This window comes from Pseudophryne corroboree, chromosome 9, assembly GCF_028390025.1.
Source record: "Pseudophryne corroboree isolate aPseCor3 chromosome 9, aPseCor3.hap2, whole genome shotgun sequence".
NCBI classification, from domain to species: Eukaryota; Metazoa; Chordata; class Amphibia; order Anura; family Myobatrachidae; genus Pseudophryne; species Pseudophryne corroboree.
In genome coordinates this window covers 1,772,251-1,795,660 of record NC_086452.1, presented here as the reverse complement: position 1 = coordinate 1,795,660, position 23,410 = coordinate 1,772,251, and the positions used below count along the sequence as shown (strand labels likewise).

Genomic DNA, 23,410 nt, shown 5'->3' with positions numbered 1-23,410 from the left:
GGTGTGTGCTGGCATACTCTCTCTCTGTCTCCCCAAAGGGCTTTGTGGGGTCCTGTCCTCTGTCAGAGCATTCCCTGTGTGTATGCGGTGTGTCGGTACGGCTGTGTCGACATGTTTGATGAGGAGGCTTATGTGGAGGCGGAGCAGATGCCTATAAATGTGATGTCACCCCCTGTGGGGCCGACACCTGAATGGATGGTTATGTGGAAGGAACTACGTGACAGTGTCGACTCCTTACATAAAAGGTTTGACGACATACCAAATATGGGACAGCCACCTTCTCAGCCTGTGCCTGCCCAGGCGTCTCAAAAGCCATCAGGGGTTCTAAAACGCCCGCTACCTCAGATGGCAGACACAGATGTCGACACGGATACTGACTTCAGTGTCGACGACGATGAGACTAATGTAACTTCCAATAGGGCCACACGTTACATGATTGAGGCAATGAAAAATGTGTTGCACATTTCTGATGTTACCCCCGGTACCACAAAAAAGGGTATTATGTTTGGAGAGAAAAAACTACCAGTAGTTTTTCCTCCATCTGAGGAGTTAAATGACGTGTGTGAAGAAGCGTGGGCTTCCCCCGATAAGAAACTAGTAATTTCTAAAAGGTTACTAATGACGTACCCTTTCCCGCCAGAGGATAGGTCAAGTTGGGAAACATCCCCTAGGGTGGATAAAGTGCTCACACGCTTGTCAAAGAAGGTGGCACTACCGTCTCCGGATACGGCCGCCCTGAAGGAATCTGCTGATAGAAAGCAGGAGGCTATCCTGAAATCTATATATACACACACAGGTGTTATATTGAGACCGGCTATAGCTTCAGCCTGGATGTGCAGTGCTGCAGCTGCGTGGTCAGATTCCCTGTCAGAAAATATTGATACCCTAGACAGGAACACTATATTGCTAACCGTAGAGCATATTAAAGACGCAGTCTTATACATGAGAGATGCACAGAGGGATATTTGCCGGCTGGCATCTAAAATAAGTGCAATGTCCATTTCTGCCAGGAGAGGGTTATGGACTCGGCAGTGGACAGGTGATGCAGACTCAAAAAGGCACATGGAAGTTTTGCCTTATAAAGGTGATGAGTTGTTCGGGGATGGTCTCTCGGACCTAGTTTCCACAGCAACTGCTGGGAAGTCTGCATTTTTACCCCATGTTCCCTCACAGCCAAAGAAAGCACCGTATTATCAGGTACAGTCCTTTCGGCCCCAGAAAGGCAAGCGGGTTAAAGGCGCGTCCTTTCTGCCCAGAGGCAGAGGTAGAGGGAAAAAGCTGCAGCATACAGCCAGTTCCTCTAAGTCCACCGCATGACGCTGGGGCTCCACAGGCGGAGCCAGGTACGGTGGGGGCCCGTCTCAAAAATGTCAGCGATCAGTGGGCTCGCTCACGGGTGGATCCCTGGATCTTTCAAGTAGTATCTCAGGGGTACAAGCTGGAATTCGAGACGTCTCCCCCCCGCCGTTTCCTCAAATCTGCCTTGCCAACAACTCCCTCAGGCAGGGAGGCAGTGATAGAGGCAATTCACAAGCTGTATTCCCAGCAGGTGATAGTAAAGGTGCCCCTACTTCAACAAGGACGGGGTTACTATTCCACAATGTTTGTGGTACCGAAACCGGACGTTTCGGTGAGACCCATTTTAAATTTGAAATCCTTGAACACATATATAAAAAAATTCAAGTTCAAGATGGAATCGCTCAGGGCGGTTATTGCAAGCCTGGACGAGGGGGATTACATGGTATCACTGGACATCAAGGATGCTTACCTGCATGTCCCCATTTACCATCCTCACCAGGAGTACCTCAGATTTGTGGTACAGGATTGTCATTACCAATTCCAGACGTTGCCGTTCGGTCTATCCACGGCTCCGAGGGTCTTTACCAAGGTAATGGCCGAAATGATGATACTCCTTCGAAAGAAGGGAGTTTTAATTATCCCGTACTTGGACGATCTCCTGATAAAGGCGAGGTCCAGGGAGCAGTTGTTGGTCGGGGTAGCACTATCTCGGGAGGTGCTACAACAGCACGGCTGGATTCTAAATATTCCAAAGTCACAGCTGGTCCCTACGACACGTCTACTGTTCCTGGGGATGGTTCTGGACACAGAAAAGAAAAAATTGTTTCTCCCGGAGGAGAAGGCCAAGGAGCTGTCATCTCTAGTCAGAGGCCTCCTAAAATCAAAACAGGTGACGGTGCATCACTGCACGCGGATCCTGGTAAAGATGGTAGCTTCTTACGAAGCAATTCCATTCGGCAGGTTCCATACAAGGACCTTTCAGTGGGACCTGTTGGACAAGTGGTCCGGATCGCATCTTCAGATGCATCGGCTGATAACCCTGTCTCCAAGGACCAGGGTGTCTCTGCTGTGGTGGCTGCAGAGTGCTCATCTTCAAGAGGGCCGCAGATTCGGCATACAGGACTGGGTCCTGGGGACCACGGATGCCAGCCTTCGAGGCTGGGGGGCAGTCACACAGGGAAGAAACTTCCAAGGACTATGGTCAAGTCAGGAGACTTCCCTACACATAAATATTCTGGAACTGAGGGCCATTTACAATGCCCTAAGTCAGGCAAAACCCCTGCTTCAAAACCAGCCGGTGCTGATCCAGTCAGACAACATCACGGCGGTCGCCCATGTAAACCGACAGGGCGGCACGAGAAGCAGGACGGCGATGGCAGAAGCCACAAGGATTCTCCGATGGGCGAAAAAATCACGTGTTAGCACTGTCAGCAGTGTTCATTCCGGGAGTGGACAACTGGGAAGCAGACTTCCTCAGCAGGCACGACCTCCACCCGGGAGAGTGGGGACTTCATCCAGAAGTCTTCCAACTGATTGTAAACCGTTGGGAAAGGCCACAGGTGGACATGATGGCGTCCCGCCTAAACAAAAAGCTAGAAAGATATTGCGCCAGGTCAAGAGACCCGCAGGCGATAGCTGTGGACGCTCTAGTGACACCGTGGGTGTACCGGTCGGTTTATGTGTTCCCTCCTCTTCCTCTCATACCACAGGTACTGAGGATAATAAGGAGAAGAGGAGTAAGAACTATACTTCAAGAAATGATCTCAGAGGACCCATGGCCTCTGCTGCTCAGACAGGACCTGCTGCAGCAGGGGCCCTGTCTGTTCCAAGACTTGCTGCGTTTGACGGCATGGCGGTTAAACACCGGATCCTGAAGGAAAAGGGCATTCCGGAGGAAGTCATTCCTACGCTGATTAAAGCTAGGAAAGAAGTAACCGCAAACCATTATCACTGCATATGGCGAAAATATGTTGCGTGGTGTGAGGCCAGGAAGGCCCCAACAGAGGAATTTCAGATGGGCTGTTTCCTGCACTTCCTACAGTCAGGGGTGACTATGGGCCTAAAATTGGGTTCCATTAAGGTCCAGATTTCGGCTCTATCGATTTTCTTCCAGAGAGAACTGGCTTCACTACCTGAAGTTCAAACTTTTGTTAAGGGAGTGCTGCATATTCAGCCCTCTTTTGTGCCTCCAGTGGCACCTTGGGATCTCAACGTGGTGTTGGATTTCCTAAAGTCACATTGGTTTGAGCCGCTTAAAACCGTGGAATTGAAGTATCTCACGTGGAAAGTGGTCATGTTGTTGGCCTTGGCTTCGGCCAGGCGTGTATCAGAATTGGCGGCTTTGTCATGTAAAAGCCCTTATCTGATTTTCCATATGGATAGGGCAGAATTGAGGACTCGTCCCCAATTTCTCCCTAAGGTGGTATCAGCCTTTCATCTGAACCAACCTATCGTGGTGCCTGCGGCTACTAAAGACTTGGAGGCTTCCAAGTTGTTGGACGTAGTCAGGGCCCTGAAAATTTATGTTTCCAGGACAGCTGGAGTCAGAAAGACTGACTCGCTATTTATCCTGTATGCGCCCAACAAGTTGGGTGCACCTGCTTCAAAGCAGACTATTGCTCGCTGGATCTGTAGTACGATTCAGCTTGCACATTCTGCGGCTGGACTGCTGCATCCTAAATCAGGGAAAGCCCATTCCACGAGGAAGGTGGGCTCTTCTTGGGCGGCTGCCCGAGGGGTCTCGGCTTTACAACTTTGCCGAGCAGCTACTTGGTCGGGGTCAAACACATTTGCTAAATTCTACAAGTTTGACACCCTGGCTGAGGAGGACCTAGAGTTCTCTCATTCGGTGCTGCAGAGTCATCCGCACTCTCCCGCCCGTTTGGGAGCTTCGGTATAATCCCCATGGTCCTTACGGAGTTCCCAGCATCCACTAGGACGTCAGAGAAAATAAGAATTTACTTACCGATAATTCTATTTTTCATAGTCCGTAGTGGATGCTGGGCGTCCATCCCAAGTGCGGATTGTCTGCAATACTTGTATATAGTTATTGTTTAACTAAAGGGTTATTGTTGAGCCATCTGTTGAGAGGCTCAGTTATATTTCATACTGTTAACTGGATATAGTATCACGAGTTGTACGGTGTGATTGGTGTGGCTGGTATGAGTCTAACCCGGGATTCAAAATCCTTCCTTATTGTGTCAGCTCTTCCGGGCACAGTATCCTAACTGAGGTCTGGAGGAGGGGCATAGAGGGAGGAGCCAGTGCACACCAGGTAGTCCTAAATCTTTCTTAAATGTGCCCAGTCTCCTGCGGAGCCGCTATTCCCCATGGTCCTTACGGAGTCCCAGCATCCACTACGGACTACGAGAAATAGAATTACCGGTGAGTAAATTCTTATTATATATATTTCTCTTTCATCCACTAGGGGACACTGGAGTTCCATTATACATTAGGGGTGTGAAGCTTGCAAACCGGAGGTGTGGCACAATGTTAAAAAAATATTGCCTGCACAGCCGGTTCCTCCCCCTTCACATCCCTCCTCCCTCAGTTTTGAAAATGGTGCTAGGAGATGTAGCACATAGAGCTCAGAGCTCCTGACAACAGATCTATAAAAAGAAAACTACTCTGCTGCGTCAACCTAAGAAAAGGGGGACAAAGCCCATGAGTATAGGAGAGACAAAGATCCCTTCTGAAGGGACCTGCATCTCTCACAGGAGATCCTCTTAGACACTAACAGCGAGTACTGGTTGTGTGTAAAAGGACCCTAGTGTAAGAATAGGGGGTTTTACAGGAAGGATAGGGATTATCACTGTCTAATGATTTTAACAGTGTTCAGTCTCCCCTGTTAGAAGGCGCCGCTGTAGGGACCGAGTGACGGGTCCCACAGCGCGCGTGCTCTGGAGATAGAGTAGCGCAGCTCAAGCCATCTCTCCCTGTCAGGATTCCGCCTTCAGCCTCTAGGGCTCTAAGCCCGGCCACAGCGGCACAGTGGGTATGGTATGCTCGCCGAGGGCAGACGCGCCGCAAGGGGACGGGAGAGTGCAGTCCCGGTGCGCGCGCGCGTTGGCGGACACAGTGCAGTGCGGGTAAAATATAAGCACAGCACGGAGGTGAGACTCCACGGCCGCAGGGGAACCAGTTATAGAGGCTAGAGGTAGGGATAGAGCAGCTCCTCCTGCTGAGAGACAGTTAGGGTCACATAATCTAATGAAGTGACTACTATTTTCCAGTGGTGGCCATTTTAATTTTTCAGCTGGGCGCCAATCTGAGGGACAGGGATTATCCCTCCCCCTCTTGGAGTTTATCATATAGGAGGGTATTGTTTTATAGCAACTGCTCCCCCTACTGGTGGAATTTAGATATACAATGAGGATCTCCTGAAGAATAATTCTAATTTTTTTTATATTTTCAAGGAACTTCTATACAAAGATCCTGCAGAAAATACTGGGAAGCGCAAAGACAACCCCACCATCGTTGCTGATTTACAGTTCGGTCTGTGAGGGTTGCAAACCGGCTGGTGACATTTTTTATTTATTTTATTTATTTATTTTTTTAATTATTGATTTTGTCATTCCATATAGAAAGATTAGTTTGCCCAGCCGGTTCCAATACTTCGCTTCCGTCATCGCTCAGTCCTTCCCTTTCTAATTTAAAAGGCTGAAAGCACTGCGTAATACCCTGATACGGGTTTAAATAACATGTCTAAAGCACAAGCCTCTAAGACCTGTTATGTTTGTAAGAAATGTAACAAGAAGAGCACGAGTGGCAGCTCCGGGGTGTGCGACTCTTGTTTAGACAAGGACGCTCCACCTGGGAGCAGTGCTCCATATAGGTCATGGGAAGATAGTCTGAAAATAGAATCTCACAGGAAATGGCGGAATCCCGCAGGCAGCAGTCGGAATGGGCTGCGGTATTCTCTAAGACAATGGGGGAATTTCTCATCAGGTTAACGCCGCGAGCACATGCAGAAACGAATGTGCGCAAGGCCGTTAAAAGACCTCTTCCTATCATAACAGAGACAGACGAGGAGAGATCCTCTCATTGATACGGAGGAAGGTGAGTTAATTGAATCTACCCTGGACACCGATTTTCCAGAAGTAGACACGGCAATCTCAGGTATTGAGTCTTTGAGGCGGTAAAAGAGATCATAGACTTAAAAACGGAAGACGTCAAAGAACCAGAAGAATTAGATTTATTCGAATCACAAAAGCCGCGGCCTGCGGTGTTTCCCATTCCTAAATCCCTCCAATCTCAGATGGAGGAGGCTTGGAAACAGCCGGACAAACGCTTTCAATTTCCAAAGAGGTTTCAAGCGACTTATGCCCTACCCAAAGGTGTCATGGATAAGTGGGAGACGCCACCTGTAGTGGATGCTTCCCTTGGAAGGTTATCAAAAAAGACAATTTTGACAATACCTAATGTGACGACTTTAAAAGATGCGTCGGATTGGAAGGTGGACACAACTTTAAAGTCAATATTCATGGCAGCAGGTGCAGCACAGAGACCTGCGATCGTCTGTGCTTGGGTCAACAAGGCCATGGGCGCGTGGTCTGGTTGTATTGTACAAGCTATTGAGGAGGAGAATAGCTTGGAAGAGATTACCCAACTGGCAGACCACATTCGAGAATCTGCTTCATACTTGTGTCAGACCTCACAAGATCTTAGCAGAATAGCTTCGCACATCTCCGCTTCGGCTATATCAGCTAGAAGGATTTTATGGCTCAGAGAATGGCAGGGCGACTCTGACACCAAGAAGGCGGTGGAATCCATCCCCTTTGGGGGAGAGATGCTTTTCGGTGCTGAGTTGGATAAGCGGATTTCGCAGGCTACAGCAGGGAAATCTACCTTTCTGCCTACTCCATATACGAGAGCCGTTCCACAGGCTAGAAGAGGATATTCGGGACCGGCGTTTAATTCAGTACACAAGTCCGTGGAGGCAGAGGTAGAGGTTGCACACAGGCAGCAGCCAGACAACAGGATAAACCTGTTGACAAAACCGTGGCATGACGATCTTCCGGCCCACCTGGGATCTCCCTTGGTGGGCGCCCGTCTGGAAGGTTTTCGGGACATATGGACCGTCACCTGTCTAGATCTTTGGATCAACGACATAATCTCCCAAGGGTACAGACTGGATTTTCAACAAAGACCTCACAGTCAATTTTTTACAACGGGTCTGCCTCAATGCCCTCAAAAGGCAGAAGCACTACTGACGGCCATTCAAAAATTATTACAATCACAGGTCATTACTACAGTTCCCGCCGCTCAGAGAGGAACGGGTTTTTATTCCAGTCTTTTTGTCGTGCCAAAGCCAGACGGAACGGTCTGACCAATACTCAATTTAAAGGTTTTAAACCAGTTTCTAAAGATATACAGATTCAAAATGGAATCAATCCAGTCGGTCATTGCGGGTCTGGAGCAGGGCGAATTCATGGTGTCCATGGACAAAAAGGATGCATGCCTGCATATTCCAATTTGGGCTCCCCACCAGGCTTACCTAAGATTTGCACTGGGGAAGGATCATTACCAATTCAGAGCCCTGCCATTTGGTCTGTCATCGGCACCGAGGATCTTCACGAAGATAAAGGCGATCATGGTTGTGGGGTTGAGAATGTTGGGAGTCACGATAATACCCTATCTAGACGATCTCCTGATCAAGGCCTCCACTCAAGAGAAGCTAATCAAAAATGTTCAGACGTCTCACAATTTCTTATTCAACACGGATGGGTTGTGAACTTCCAGAAATCCAACCTCACTCCGACTCAACGGATTCAATTCCTTGGTCTCATCTTGGACACGGTACAGTTAAAGATTTTTCTGCCAGAATCCAAGATCAAGGACATAAAGAAGTTAGTAGATCAGGTATTACGGACACAATCAGTGTCTCTGCGCCTCTGTGTACAGCTTCTCTGAAAAATGCTAGCGGTGTTCGAAGCTCTCCAGTACGGCAGACTTCATTCCCGACCGTTCCAGATGAACCTCCTTGCTCAAGGAGCCGGTTCACACTGGCTTTTTCATCGACGGATCCGACTTCAACCACACGTACGAGTCTCTTTAATTTGGTGATCGTTACACAAGAGTCTCGCAGCAGGGAAGAGATTCGGAGTATGGAATTGGAGAATCCTGACAACGGACGCCAGCCTCAGAGGTTGGGGTGCGTCTTCGAGGACCATCAATTTCAGGGACGATGGTCGTTACAGGAGAATCAACATACTCGAACTGAGGGCAGTTTACAATGCACTTCTCGCCGAAGGCTTAGTCATGAACCAGTACGTGAGGGTACAGTCGGACAATGTTACGACGACGGCTTACATAAACCGTCAAGGAGGAACAAGGAGCAGAATAGCGTTAAGAGAAGCCACAAAGATATTGTTGTGGGCGGAAAGACGAAACGTCATTCTCTAGGCAGTGTTCATTCCCGGTGTGGAAAACTGGGAAGCAGATTATCTCAGTCGACAGGACCTGCACCCGGGAGAGTGGTGCCTGCATCCACGGATTTTCGACATGGTGGTGAGGAGATGGGGTCTTCCTCAAGTGGACCTAATGGCGTCTCGGCAGAACCACCAGCTGCCCAGATATGTGTCCAGAACAAGGGATCCAGCAGCAGAAGGAGTGGACGCATTAACACTTCCTTGGGGTTACGAAAGGTTTACATCTTTCACCGTTTCCACTCATTACCAGGGTTCTGAAGAGGTTGAAACGAGAGCGAGTGTGGGCGATTCTAATCGCACCAGATTGGTCACGCAGGAGTTGGTACTCGGATCTACAGGGTTTGTTGGCGGACAAACCGTGGCGGTTACCTCAGAGAGTGGACTTGCTGTCTCAAGGGCCGTTTCCCCATCCGGACCTGAACAGGCTACGTTTAACGGCGTGGCTATTGAGACCAGGATCTTAAGGAACAGAGGGATACCTAGAACGGCTATTCTTACGATGATTGCGGCTCGAAAACCGGTCACGGCCTACAGAATTTGGAAGAGGTACATCGACTGGTGTCAGGAACGTGGATGGAATTCGAGGACCTTCCACTTATCCAGACTTTTGCTTTTCCTTGAGGCCGGCCTAGACTTAGGTCTGCGCCTGGGATCTCTGAAGGTTCAAGTGTCTGCTCTTTCCATCCTTTTTCTACAGCGGTTGGCATCCTTGCCAGAGGTACAGACCTTTTTACAGGGGGTTTCTGATGATACAGCCCCCATTTCGTCCTCCCATTGCACCGTGGGATCTCAATCTGGTATTAGATTTTTTTTTTAAATCGCCACTCTTTGAACCGTCAACTAGAACAGACCTTGAACATCTGTCTTGGAAGGTGACGTTGTTGCTAGCCTTGGCATCGGCTAGGCGTGTTTCTGAGTTAGGAGCCTTATCGTGTAAGAGTCCCTTTTTGATTTTTCATGCGGACTGGGCGTAACTCCGTACACGAGCGGGTTTCCTTCCTAAAGTTGTTTCAGGGTATCATGTAAATCAGCCGATTGTGGTCCCATCCTTCCAGTGTCTGGCAGATGGGGATGTATCCTTGGATGTGATCAGAGCATTGTGGGTGTACGTACACATTACGTCGTCCTTTCGGAAGTCTGATCATTTATTTGTCCTGTATGATGGGCCAAAGAAGGGTTGGCCGGCTTCTAAGCAGTCTGTCTAGATGGATTAGTCTTGCTATTCGGCAAGCTTATGTTTCCTGTGGTAAACAGGTTCCGGAACACACGGGTGCTCATACTACCCAGTTGGTGGGTGCCTCCTGGGCGGCTGCCAGAGGTGTCTCCACGACTCAACTTTGTAGAGCGGCGACGTGGTCCTCAGCTCACACGTTCGCGAAATTTTACAAGTTTGATACCTTTGCGTCCGAGGATTCTAAGTTCGGAAGTTTGGTTTTACAGGCAACAGACCGCACTCCCTCCCTGGGGGATAACTTTGGGACGTCCCCTAATGTATAATGGAACTCCAGTGTCCCCTAGTGGATGAAAGAGAAAAGAGGATTTTGGTACTTACCGATAAATCCATTTCTCTGAATCCTCTAGGGGACACTGGACGCCCACCTCGGTGCTGTCGGCCTGCTGTGTTTGGGTTATTGTTCAAGTTCGTACAAACTGTGTTAGTTTCGGTTTAAGAAGTTCTTGGATGCTGCTGTTCTGTTGTACGGTTCGGTTCCTTGCCAGGTGCAGTAGTCTCATGTCCAATTCTCTCGGTCACATTTTCAAAACTGAGGGAGGAGGGATGTGAAGAGGGAGGAGCCGGCTGTGCAGACAATACTGTTTTAGATTGTGCCACACCTCCGGTTTGCAAGCTTCACACCCCTAATGTATAATGGAACTCCAGTGTCCCCTAGAGGATTCAGAGAAATGGATTTATCGGTAAGTACACACACTGCTCAAAAAAATAAAGGGAACACTAAAATAACACATCCTAGATCTGAATGAATGAAATATTCTTATTAAATACTTTGTTCTTTACATAGTTGAATGTGCTGACAACAAAATCACACAAAAATTATCATTAGAAATCAAATTTATTAACCCATGGAGGTCTGGATTTGGAGTCACACTCAAATTTAAAGTGGAAAAACACACTACAGGCTGATCCAACTTTGATGTAATGTCCTTAAAACAAGTCAAAATGAGGCTCAGTAGTGTGTGTGGCCTCCACATGCCTGTATGACCTCCCTACAATGCCTGGGCATGCTCCTGATGAGGTGGCGGATGGTCTCCTGAGGGATCTCCTCCCAGACCTGTACTAAAGCATTCGCCAACTCCAAGACAGTCTGTGGTGCAACGTGGTGTTGGTGGATGGAGCGAGACATGATGTCCCAGATGTGCTCAATTGGATTCAGGTCTGGGGAACGGGCGGGCCAGTCCATAGAATCAATGCCTTCGTCTTGCAGGAACTGCTGACACACTCCAGCCACATGAGGTCTAGCATTGTCTTGCATTAGGAGGAACCCAGGGCCAACCGCTCCAGCATATGGTCTCACAAGGGGTCTGGGGATCTCATCTCGGTACCCAATGTCAGTCAGGCTACCTCTGGCGAGCACATGGAGGGCTGTGCGGCCCCCCAAAGAAATGCCACCCCACACCATTACTGACCCACTGCTAAACCGGTCATGCTGGAGGATGTTGCAGGCAGCAGAACGGTCTCCTTGGCGTCTCCAGACTCTGTCACGTCTGTCACATGTGCTCAGTGAGAACCTGCTTTCATCTGTGAAGAGCACAGGGCGCCAGTGGCGAATTTGTCAATCTTGGTGTTCTCTGGCAAATGCCAAACGTCCTGCACGGTGTTGGGCTGTAAGCACAACCCCCACCTGTGGACGTCGGGCCCTCATACCACCCTCATGGAGTCTGTTTCTGATCATTTGAGTAGACACATGCACATTTGTGGCTTGCTGGAGGTCATTTTACAGGGCACTGGCAGTGCTCCTCCTGTTCCTCCTTGCACAAAGGCGGAGGTAGCGGTCCTGCTGCTGGGTTGTTGCCCTCCTACGGCCTCCTCTGCTACTGTGGAGATGAGAAAGACACTGGCATGTGATTGGAATGGACCCAAAACTGGGGAACTCTCTCCCAAAAAAAACAGAATTAGTGTTTAGAAGAGCAAAATGGTTACCACTACCTGTCCCCTAGTGAATTACCGGCAATGTGTGGGGAACAAAATAACAGTATGGAGTGCAGGCTTTTTATATGCGGGGGCTGTAAAATGTGCGCATATGGGTTACCAGGGACAGAAACTTTTCAGGACAACTCAGGAAAGAATGAGTTTAAAGTAAAAGGTCTTATTAATTGTAATAGCACCTATGTGGTATACATGTTGATTTGTAAGATACATTGGTGACCCGAGCGAGTGCTAACACTGGGATTCTAGAACACTACAGGAATATTGAGAGTAAGGCTGATAACCAGAGTGTCCCCCGACGGGAATCCACAGTCACTGAGATACAGTATATGGGTCTTCAACACGTAGTATTAGATCAGCGTGGGGGTGACAGACTAACATTGCAGCCAAAATAGGAAACATAATGGATACTTACATTAAATACGTTACACCCTGCTGGTTTGAAATTACCCCATTATATAAATTGAGATTTTTCATTATATGGGATCCATGTTATTGTGTGTGTAACAATAGGGAGAAACTGTGCAAAGCAGACGAGCTGGGGGAGCAGCAGGCGGGTATGTGGGTAACGAGCTGCAATATGACATCCAGAACTAGAAGCATATAGTTTGTTTCAAGAAAGATCATTCTATTGCAGTAAAGACTGTTACACGTATGAGTCATTGTGAGAGGCGTGCATTATAAAGTGAGGCTTGGCTTATTAAGTGAGTTTGAAACAGCAGCAGGTGAGTTAGAATACAGCAAAAGGTGAGTTTTATAATACACCAAGTGACACACAAATTTGCAATACCATTAACATCTGATACAATGTTTGGCCTTGTGCAGTGCAATGGATGTAAAGCATTTGTTTGGAAAGAGGCAGCGTGGAGACTCGGCTGCTGTCCAATCTCTGAGCAATTTTCTCTGCTGAAGGAGGAGATAGCAAAACTGCATGCTGAGATTTGTAGGATGTCTGTGTCTTTGAAGCCTCCACTGCCTCAGAGAGCCACCAGAAGACTTTCTGCCTGGACTACTGTGGGCTCTCAAGGGCAGAGATTTCCAGAGGGACACAGACACCTCCCGCAAGCGGTGACACTGCAAAACTCGTATGCTACTCTTGCAGGGCTGGAAGATACAACTAATAGAGGCACTACAGAACAGGAGGATATGGGGACTTCTACCAACTATAGGAACAGGAAATGGAACAGGAAATTGCATCTCCAAAAAGGACTGCACTTCTCTTGGGAGATTCCATTATTAGAGGAATACATCTGGGAAATGCAAATGAAGTAGAGAAACAAGTAAGGTGCTCACCTGGAGCCACAGCTCCAAGGGATAAAGAGTGCATGCTAAGAATTGTAAAGGCAGCAAGAAAAGATGGGGAGGTGGATGTCATTGTCCACCTAGGGACAAATGGCCTGGCAAATGCTGAAATCATGGCCCTAAAAGATGAATTTAGGAAGTTAGGGACTGCTCTGAAGCAGGTGGCAACCACTGTATCTTTTTCAGAAGTATTGCCAGTACACAGAGGGGAAGACAGAACTCATTGCATCAGAAACTTCAATGTTTGGCTAAGGACATGGTGCAATGAGGAGAGATTTTGATTTATAGGCCACAGTCACACCATCTGGCAAGATAGGAGCTTATACAAAAGTGACGGCCTGCACCCATCTTCAAGGGGAACAAGAATACTAACTGAACAGTTTGGATGCTTCATCAAGAACTATTTAAACTAACAAAGGGGGGCAGTGAACCAAACAGGAATAAAGAAATCTGCTCCCCCAACACAGAGGTATTGTTTCTGCAGGCAAAGGGAATAGGAAGCATATCCACAGCAACAGAAGATAATTCAGATCAAAACCAAATAAAAATAGGTAGAGAGAAGAATATAGCTAGGAACAGAAAAAGCACAAACAAAACTCTAAAAGATATGTGTACAAATGCTAGGAGCTTAGGAAATAAAATCCCAGAACTAACTGCAATAATGACAAGGGATGATCTAGACATTGTGGCAATTACAGAGTCATGGTACAATGAAAATCATGACTGGGACATAGCTATACCGGGATATACTTTATTTAGGAAGGACAGAATTGGAAAAATCGGAGGAGGGGTAGCAATGTATGTAAAAAAATGCCATAAATACTACATTAATACAAAGTATTGAAGAAAAAACTGAGGCCCTTTGGGTGACCATAGAAACAGGGGATAAGTTGATTATTCGTATTGGCATGATATACAGGCCACCAGGTCAGGAAGAGGAACTTGACAAGAACCTACTGCAGGACATAACTAAAATGGCATTAAAAGGAGAGGTAATAATCATGGGAGACTTTAATCTTCCTGATGTAAACTGGGAGGTGTCTGTTGCTAGTTCCACTAGAAGTAGGAACATTTTAAATTCCCTTCAGGGAGCATCCCTCCACCAATTGGTGAGGGAGCCCACTCGGAAAGACGCAATATTAGACTTAATACTTACAAATGGAGACAGATTATCGGACGTAAAAATGGGTGAAAACCTGGGATCCAGTGATCATCAAGCAGTATGGTTCAGCATTAAGACAGAGACTGACTCGTCCCATACAAAAACAAAGGTGTTGGATTTTAGGAAGGCTGATTTTGTAGGGATGGGAAAATGTGTAAGCGATTCTTTGGCAGAGTGGAGGAACTTGGAAACAGTGCAGGAGAGGTGGAAAACATTAAAATGTGCAATATTGAAGGCAACAGACCTTTGTATCAAAACTGTTAGGAAAAACACAAGGAAAAGGAAGCCAGTGTGGTTTGCAAAAGAAGTAGCAAATATTGTGAGAGCAAAAAAGATGGCTTTTAGGAAATATAAGCAGACACAAAATAATGAAGACAAAAAGATATATCTTGTTAGACAGAAGGAGACAAAGAAGGTAATCAGATGTGCAAAGGCACAAGCTGAGGAGAAAATGGCCCAGTCAGTGGGTAAAGGAGGCAAAACTTTTTTTAGGTATATAAGCGAAAGGAGAAAAACGAAAGGCGGAATTATAAAACTAAAGACGGACACTGGGAGTCTTGTTGAAGGAGACAATTTAATAGCAGATCATCTTAATGATTATTTTTGCTCAGTATTTACTACTGAAAGAGAGGGGAAGGGGCCACAGTTAAGTTGCAGGGATATTCAGGAAAATGAAACAAGTACATTTACAGAGGAGAAGGTCCTAACAGAACTCTCAAAGCTGAAAGTGGACAAATCTATGGGACCAGATGGGATACATCCAAGGATACTAAAAGAACTTAAAGAGGTGCTGGTAGCACCATTGACAGAATTATTCAACCAGTCATTAGCTATAGGAGTAATTCCAGAGGACTGGAAAAGAGCAAACGTAGTCCCACTGCACAAAAGTGGAAGCAAGGAAGAGGCAAACAACTACAGACCAGTGAGTCTTACATCAGTAGTAGGGAAATTGATGGAAACACTCTTAAAAGAAAGAGTTGTAGATTATCTCAAATCCGTCAATTTACTGGATCCCAAACAGCATGGATTCACTGGGGGGAGATCATGTCAAACAAATCTTATTGACTTTTTGATTGTGTGACTAAAGTGATGGATAAAGGTGGAGCCATGGATATAGCTTATCTAGACTTTAGTAAGGATTTTGACACTGTTCCACATCGCAGACTGCTAAATAAACTTGAAAGTTTGGGATTGGATATTAGGATTATTGAATGGATAAGATCTTGGTTGAAGGATAGAAAACAGAGAGTTGTGGTAAATGGAGTGCATTCACAGGAGGGAAATGTTACCAGTGGAGTACCCCAGGGATCTGTACTTGGACCAGTGCTTTTTAATATCTTTATTGGTGACATTGCAAATGGCATTAAAGGGAAATTATGCCTTTTTGCAGATGACACAAAGGTATGCAACAGGGTAGACACACCAGGTGGGGTAAAACAAATGACTGAGGATCTAGGTAGACTAGAGGAATGGTCAAGAGTCTGGCAATTACGGCGTGGCTTGGATCGGAATGGAGTAGCAGTGTGCAGCTCTAGCTCTCCATAATAATCCTGCTCAAATATCCGTATACCCCTAACCCGTGACTCCTGAGATCTGCCTGCAGGCATAGGAAGGTGTGCTACCCCTGCTGTCATCCGCGCTGGCCGGGAGCGTGAAGCGGCTCCTTATATCTGACCCCTCCAGTGTGCTAGCCCGGCTCCCTGCCTCTCTGCGTGCCGGAGCTCGAGGGAAGACGCGTAAGACACGTGACAGCGCTCCTGACGGCGGCCCTGCAGTGATCCCCCAGCTGGGGATCGGAGACGGAGGAGATCCTGACTGACGGCCGGGAGCAGCGGTACCTGCCAGAAGACCCAGCGGGCGGGTGAGTGCGGGGAGGAAAGCCCGCGAAGCCGCCATCTTCCTTTTTTTTTTTTTTTTTTCTATTCTCCTTATGTGAAGCTTGTCTCCCAGCGCCTTCCTGTGGTGCAGTACAGTGAATTGAGCTGTGGCTGGGGCTGCCTCTCTATCTCCCTCCTGGGCTTAATAAATGCTCAAAAGTGTGGTGCCCCAAAAAAAAAAAAAAATATTACTCCCCCCTACATCCATTGAGGAGTTCCTGAATATACAGAAGGAGGAAGGGAATAGAGGGCAATAATAAGGAAGGAAACAGCACAGTCCTTATATACTCCCTGCAAATCTGCAATAACCACATAGTTTTGCTCTTGTGCTGAACCAGCTGAGCTCCTATTCTCTGCATATAACCTACTCTGCGGTGTGTGCCCATAAGCCTGCTCTACTCTGCTACATTATTATTTATCATATCTGCCCGATCCGAGCGGCTCCAGCACCTGTGCTGACCTGACACTGCTCAGGGACTTTTTTGCTGTAATATCCTTGGGGTCCTGACTTCGCGTCCAGTGCTGCAATGGTGAAAGGAGGTCAGAGCGCGGCGAACGCCGCTGCAAAACTGGCGAAATTTGCTAGGTCACAACAGGCAACTCACTCGGCAAAGCAGGGTGACACTGACCCATCCCCGCCTGCGGCTGAGGTCGCTGCCCCCGACCCCACTGAGCAGGTTCAGTCTACCCAGCAAATACTACAGGCCATTTTTGCGTCTGAGCAGAGGGTCACGGACAAGATTGGGCAAGTCCAGGCGGACGTCTCTCTCCTAAGACAGGATCTACAGAAAATCCGAGAGAGTGGGTGAAACTGAGCATCGGATATCGGCTCTAGAAGATACTACATCACCCTTACAATTGAAAGTGGCCGATTTGTCTACCCAGGTGATATCTATGCAGAGTAAAATGTCCGATATCGAGGGGAGACTACGGCGCAACAACGTTCGGTTTGTTGGGCTCCCTGAGAGGGCAGAGGGCACCTCCCCGGAATCCTTTCTGGAAAATTGGCTTATTAAATTATTTGGCAAAGAAGCATTTACCTCTCAATTCGCGGTGGAACGAGCGCACAGGCTCCCGCCTAGACCGCCACCACCCGGGGCTCCGGCTAGAACATTTATTGCTCGTTTCCTACATTTTAAGGACCGTGACGCTATACTCCGCATGGCCCGGACACAGGGCCCTATCCAACTAGATGGACATAATATATCCGTTTTCCCTGACTTTGCCCTGGAGGTGCAAAAGAGTAGATCACAGTTTCTGCATGTTAAGCGTCAACTCCGTGACCGCAATATACAATACTCTATGCTGTTCCCGGCCAAACTGAGGGTGGTGTCCGATAACACCACTCATTTCTTCTCCACTCCTCAAGATGCTGTTGCATGGTTGGAACGACAGCCTCGTCCTCCTCGTTGATGTATTATCATACATTTGTTGATTTGTTACTTTCTTATTGCTGGCTAAGCCTAACTGTTTCAAATCATGTTACGCTAGTCATGCTGTGGATATATATGCAATGTACCAGGGGGGTAATGCTGAGCAGCCTAATGTTGATATTAATCCTTGTTTCGTTTTTATACGTTGGGGTACGCTGCTAGATATGTTTTTCTTTTTTTTTCCCCCAGGGTTAGGGTACTACTTCTACTGGTACTCTGTGGAGAGTTTATGCCGAAGATAGTGTAGGGGCATTTCTTTGGGATCTTAGTTAGGCCCCTATCCCTTAGCTTAGTTACTTTGGTGGGAGTTATGGGATCCAGGTATACCTTATGTTCGCAAGGTGATACAGGGTGGGTGTGGGGGGGGTTAGTTTGTTTTTTTTCATGCCATCAATCTTTGCCTATGTGTGTGTTCTGCTACACTGCGTTATTAGGTGATATAGGGTGGGTGCGGGGGGGGTTAGTTTATTTTTTTCCAAGCCATCACTTTTTAGCTCTGTGCGTATTTTGCAAAGACGCGTATTTTCTGCATTATGTTGCTCTGTGCTCTTATGCCTCCAGGAACGTAGGGGGACTGGTTATTCCTGTCCCTATGTACTGTTGGCTCAACGTTGCTATGCTGCGATGCCAGGCTCCGCTATATGTCTCTTTAACCTATCCTGTTATCCCTCTCCGTTATGATTTCTATGTCTACTGTTTCTGAGGGGCTCCGTCTGCTCAGCTGGAACGTTCGGGGATTGAATGAAAAAATCAAAAGATCGTTAGTCCTGACTCAGGTTAAAAAATATCAGGCAGACATAATTTGTCTTTCTGAAACACATTTGCATGGAGGTAGAGTGTTGGCGCTTAGAAAGCCCTGGGTCAGTCACGTGTATCATTCCACCTTCTCTAGCAATGCTAGAGGCGTTTCTGTAATGATTAAAAAGTCCGTACAATTTCATATGGATGAATGTGAAACTGACCAGTATGGCAGGTACGTCTTCCTACGAGCCCATATTAACAGCCGACTGTTTAATATATTAGCAGTATATGTCCCGCCGCCATATAACAATGAGGTCCTCCGGCACGCTGCCCGTTTTCTGGCCCGGTCCCCTGCTACCCCTGTGATATGTCTAGGAGATTTTAACAATGTCATGGATGGTGGCATGGACAGGTGGAGGGAGTCGGTTGCATCTTCCCCTCCCCTGGCGTCCCCTACCTCATTCGCAAGACTGGTGGGGGAGATGGGGCTGGTGGATATATGGAGATGGCGAAATCCCGCGGCCACTCGGTTCTCCTGTCAGTCCGCTACCCATCACGCTTTTTCTCGTATTGATTTGGTGTTGGTTTCCCATGGTTTGTCCCCGGACGTGCTGGCGGTGGACTATCTCCCTAGGGGCATATCGGATCATTCTCCTGTTTTGGTCACAGTTAATATGGGTTGGGAGCGGGGAGCAAAAATGTGGAAGCTTAATCCCTTTTGGTTGACTCTGCTGGGGAAGGGTGAGGATCTGATGGCCGCCTGGGAAGGGTTCCAGGAAGATAATTCACTATACAGTGTTCTGACAATGAAGCATGATGCCTTTAAGGCGTTTCTGCGGGGCTCCTTTATAAAGCGGATCTCTGAAGTTAAAGCGTTCGGTAAGAGGGAGGAGATGCGGTTGGAATATTTGTGCCAGCAGTTGGAATCTCAATATCTTAATACCCATTTGCGGTCTGATGAATTGTTGTGGAAGAACGCGCAGAGTGAGTGGTCGGATTGTTTATTTGAGAAATCCAGGCGTAGACTCCTTTTTGCGGGACATGAGCAGTATTTTCGGGCTGAGATGAATGGCAGCTATTTGGCCTTTTTGGCCCGGTCTGATTCCCCTAGAACAGTAATTCAGTGTGTGAAAAACTCTGCTGGCCAAATGTGTTACTCTGGATCAAAGGTGGCGGAGACTTTCCGTAGTTATTATTCCTCGCTCTATGCCTCCCGAGCCGGTTACTCTGATGATCAGCTGGGGGATTTTTTGGCTCAGCTGACCTTGCCATGCTTGTCCCGGGAGGACTCTGGGGCTCTGGATGCGCCTATCACGGTGGAGGAGGTGGAGGCCGCGATCCTGTCTCTCCCGGCGTCTAAGGCACCGGGATCAGATGGACTTCCGGGTGAGGTCTATAAAAAATACATTACTTTTTTTGCCCCCTATCTCCTACAACTGTTTGAACTACTCTTAAAGGGTGGGGCCCTCCCGCGCTCTATGGCCGAGGCCAATATAATTGTCCTGCTGAAACCAGGGAAAGACCCCCTGCACCCCGAGTCCTATCGACCCATTTCCCTCCTCAACACTGATGTAAAAATACTGGCAAAAATCTTGGCATCTCGATTGAATTTGGTAATTACAACGATAATTCATCCAGACCAGACGGGCTTTATGCCGGGCAAGTCCACGGCCCAAAATTTACGTAGATTGTTCTGTCATCTCCAGAGAAATGATGTGGGGGGATCGGACGCGGTGGTGGTGTCCCTTGATGCGGCCAAAGCGTTCGACTCCGTAGAGTGGAGGTACCTATGGGGGGTGCTGGAGAAATTTGCCTTTGGTCCTCGATTTATTGGCTTTATCCAATTACTGTATTCCTTGCCTGTGGCTCGTGTGACGGCCAATGGTTTCACGTCTGAGCTTTTTGCACTGGAGAGGGGCACTCGACAGGGCTGCCCCCTGTCTCCTGCTCTGTTTGCGATGGCCGTGGAGCCGTTGGCCGCCCTGCTGCGAGGTGATGGCGGGGTCAGGGGAGTTGAGATTGGGGGTCATGTGGATGTGGTGGCGCTATACGCGGATGACATGCTACTCTTCCTGCAAGACTCTGATGACTCCCTACGAACAGCATTACAGGTAGTGGAGAATTTTGGTATCTTTTCCGGTCTGCTAATTAACTGGGACAAGTCCCACATTTTTCCTATCTCTGGCCTTCTTCCCGAAAACACACAGGGGGCGTATCCTTTGCAATGGACACTGCGATTCAAATATCTAGGCATCTGGATTACTCCTATGGCGCGTAGCTATATGGCCCAAAATATTGACCCCATACTAGCGACATTTAAAGAAAAGGCACATAGCTGGAAAAAATTACCGCTGTCTGTCCTGGGTAGGGTCAATTTATTTAAAATGGTGATGCAGCCAAAGTTTCTCTATGCTCTACAGAATTCCCCGGTCTACCTTCCCAAGAAGATCTTTACTGTTATTGAGGGAGTTTTATCCTCATTTATATGGAGTGGCAGGCAGGCGCGGGTCTCTATAAGAACGATGTGCAGATCTCAGATGTCTGGCGGAGCAAGCCTCCCAGATCTCAGACTATACTATGTGGCCACTCAGCTGGCCCATCTGAGTGAATGGACTGGGGACTCTCTGGGGGATACGATGAGGGGGTTTCTGGCTGAGCGGACGGAGTGCTCTCCTGCTTTCTCTCTCTCTCCTCTTCAACTTCTCCTTTCTGGTCTCTCAACGTCTGGCATGCCTCCCTTGTTGCGTCAAGCCTTGCTTATCTGGCGTTATGCGCACACTTTGTATGACTGGGAGGGACATGATACCTGTACTCCATTGTGGTTCAATAGTGCATACCCTGAGCTATATGAGATGTCGCTAGATAACATATGGATTGCTAGGGGAGTCGTGGCACTGGGTCAGCTATACCACGGTGGAGTGCTGAAGTCATTTCAGCAACTAAAGATCGAATTTGATGTGCCTAACACAGTTATGTTCCGATACTTTCGGCTTAGACATGCTGTACAGACCCAATTCCCTCACGGCCCACCATCGATTGCTGACTCACCTGTTAAGACGCTGCTTGCTTCAATGAGCCAGAGGGGGAAGGTGTCTACCATATATGCTGCTTTAAATAACAATAGCTATCCCGATCTATTAAACAATCTCCGTATTAAATGGGAGACTGATTTAGGGCAATTGTCCCAAGAGCAGTGGCTTCAGATTATGTGTTCACTTAAATACACTACACCATGTATAAGGTATAAGCAGGTTTTTTTCTACATTCTACACAGGTCCTATCGCACTCCGGTTAGTATGCAGAGGGCTGGTCTTAGGGAAGATTCTAACTGCCCCAGGTGTCAGGCAGCTGATGCCGGATTTTGGCACTTATTGTGGGACTGCCCTGAGATTTCCCTTTTCTGGCATAGAGTTTGGTGTGATGTAGTCATGACAGCACCGTCCCTTCCTACATTAGATCCTGGCATATGTTTATTTGGGCTAGATTTGGAGGAGACGCACTCTGTTTCGCTGTACAAATATGTCCTGTGTCTCACAACGCTAGCTAAGGTGGTTATTGCTAGGGTCTGGTTCTCTGCTGATATACCTAGGGTGGAGCACTGGAGGGCGTTGGTGAACGAGGTAATTCGCCATGAGAGACATATGTATAAAATACGGGGTTCCACCTCTCGATTTACGGAGATGTGGGGCCGCTGGGGTAGCGCAGGGCTGGGCGAACAAGTATTAAGCACATGAGCGACATTGTAAAACTATGGATACTCCTCGTCATGAATACATATATGTAATTATATATGATAAGAAATAACACGCACACCAAAATGTGATTGAAAAAATTGGTTTATTGATGGCAACTGTTAAAGTTATAGTTAAATTTCAATGCTGATGTTTTGTTTTGTTTGTTTGTGACATAAAACTCAATAAAAACTACTTGATTTAAAAAAAAAAGAGTCTGGCAATTACAGTTTAATGCCAAAAAATGCAAAATCATGCACTTGGGTCTCAAAAATCCTAAAGCTAAATACAGTATTAATGGCACTATACTGGAAACTACTGAGGAGGAAAGGGATCTAGGAGTCACTATTTCAGATGACTTAAAAGCAGGTAAGCAATGTAACAAGGCAATGAGGAAGGCTAGTCAGATGCTTGGTGCACTGGGAGAGGAATCAGCAGCAGAAAGAAAGAAGTAATAATGCCACTGTATAGGTCATTGGTACGGCCTCATCTAGAATACTGTATTCAGTTCTGGAGGCCATATCTTCAAAAGGATATTAATACATTAGAAACTGTACAAAGGAGGGCAACTGAAATGGTGCATGGCCTACATCACAAAACATACCCAGAAAGACTAAGAAATCTCAATATGTATAGTTTGGAGCAGAGAAGGGAAAGGGGGGACATGATAGAAACTTTCAAATATATCAAGGGTCTTAACAAAGTCCAGGAGGGAAACATTCTCCAAATGAAGAGAAGCAATAGGACACGAGGACATACACTGAGACTGGAGGGGGGGAGGTTCAGGGGAAATTTGCGGAAAAATTATTTCACAGAAATGGTAGTGGACAAGTGGAATAGCCTCCCATCAGAGGTGGTAGAGGCTAAGACAGTAGAGCAATTTAAACATGCATGGGATAGACATAAGGATATCCTTACAAAGAAATAAGGATCAAATAAGGTTAGAGATAAAAATAATATAAAAAAAAAAAAAGGGGCAGACTAGATGGGCCAAGTGGTTCTTATCTGCCGTCAAATTCTATGAGTTCATACTGCACTTTGCAACTGTACATTAGACTCGACATAATTTACATGTAAAGACGAAGGCAGCGTGGCAGAGCAGCACCAGGGCAGCCATCCACAGGGCCAACTAGAACTCAATTATATGTGACCCAAAAATGATAATGGGTTCATGAACAGAGTTGTTAATAATAACAGTTTTATTTATATAGCGCTCTTTCTCCAAACAGGACTCGAGGCGTTTAACAGACATCAAAACAATGCACATAATAC

General features: G+C 47.2%; 1 protein-coding gene across 3 annotated transcripts in view; it reads left to right on the top strand.

Annotated features, from left to right (window-relative positions):
- The window catches only part of ORC1 (origin recognition complex subunit 1), a 384,523-nt gene that overhangs the window by 183,189 nt on the left and 177,924 nt on the right, over nt 1-23,410 (top strand). The gene's annotated exons all lie outside the window — the stretch shown is intronic.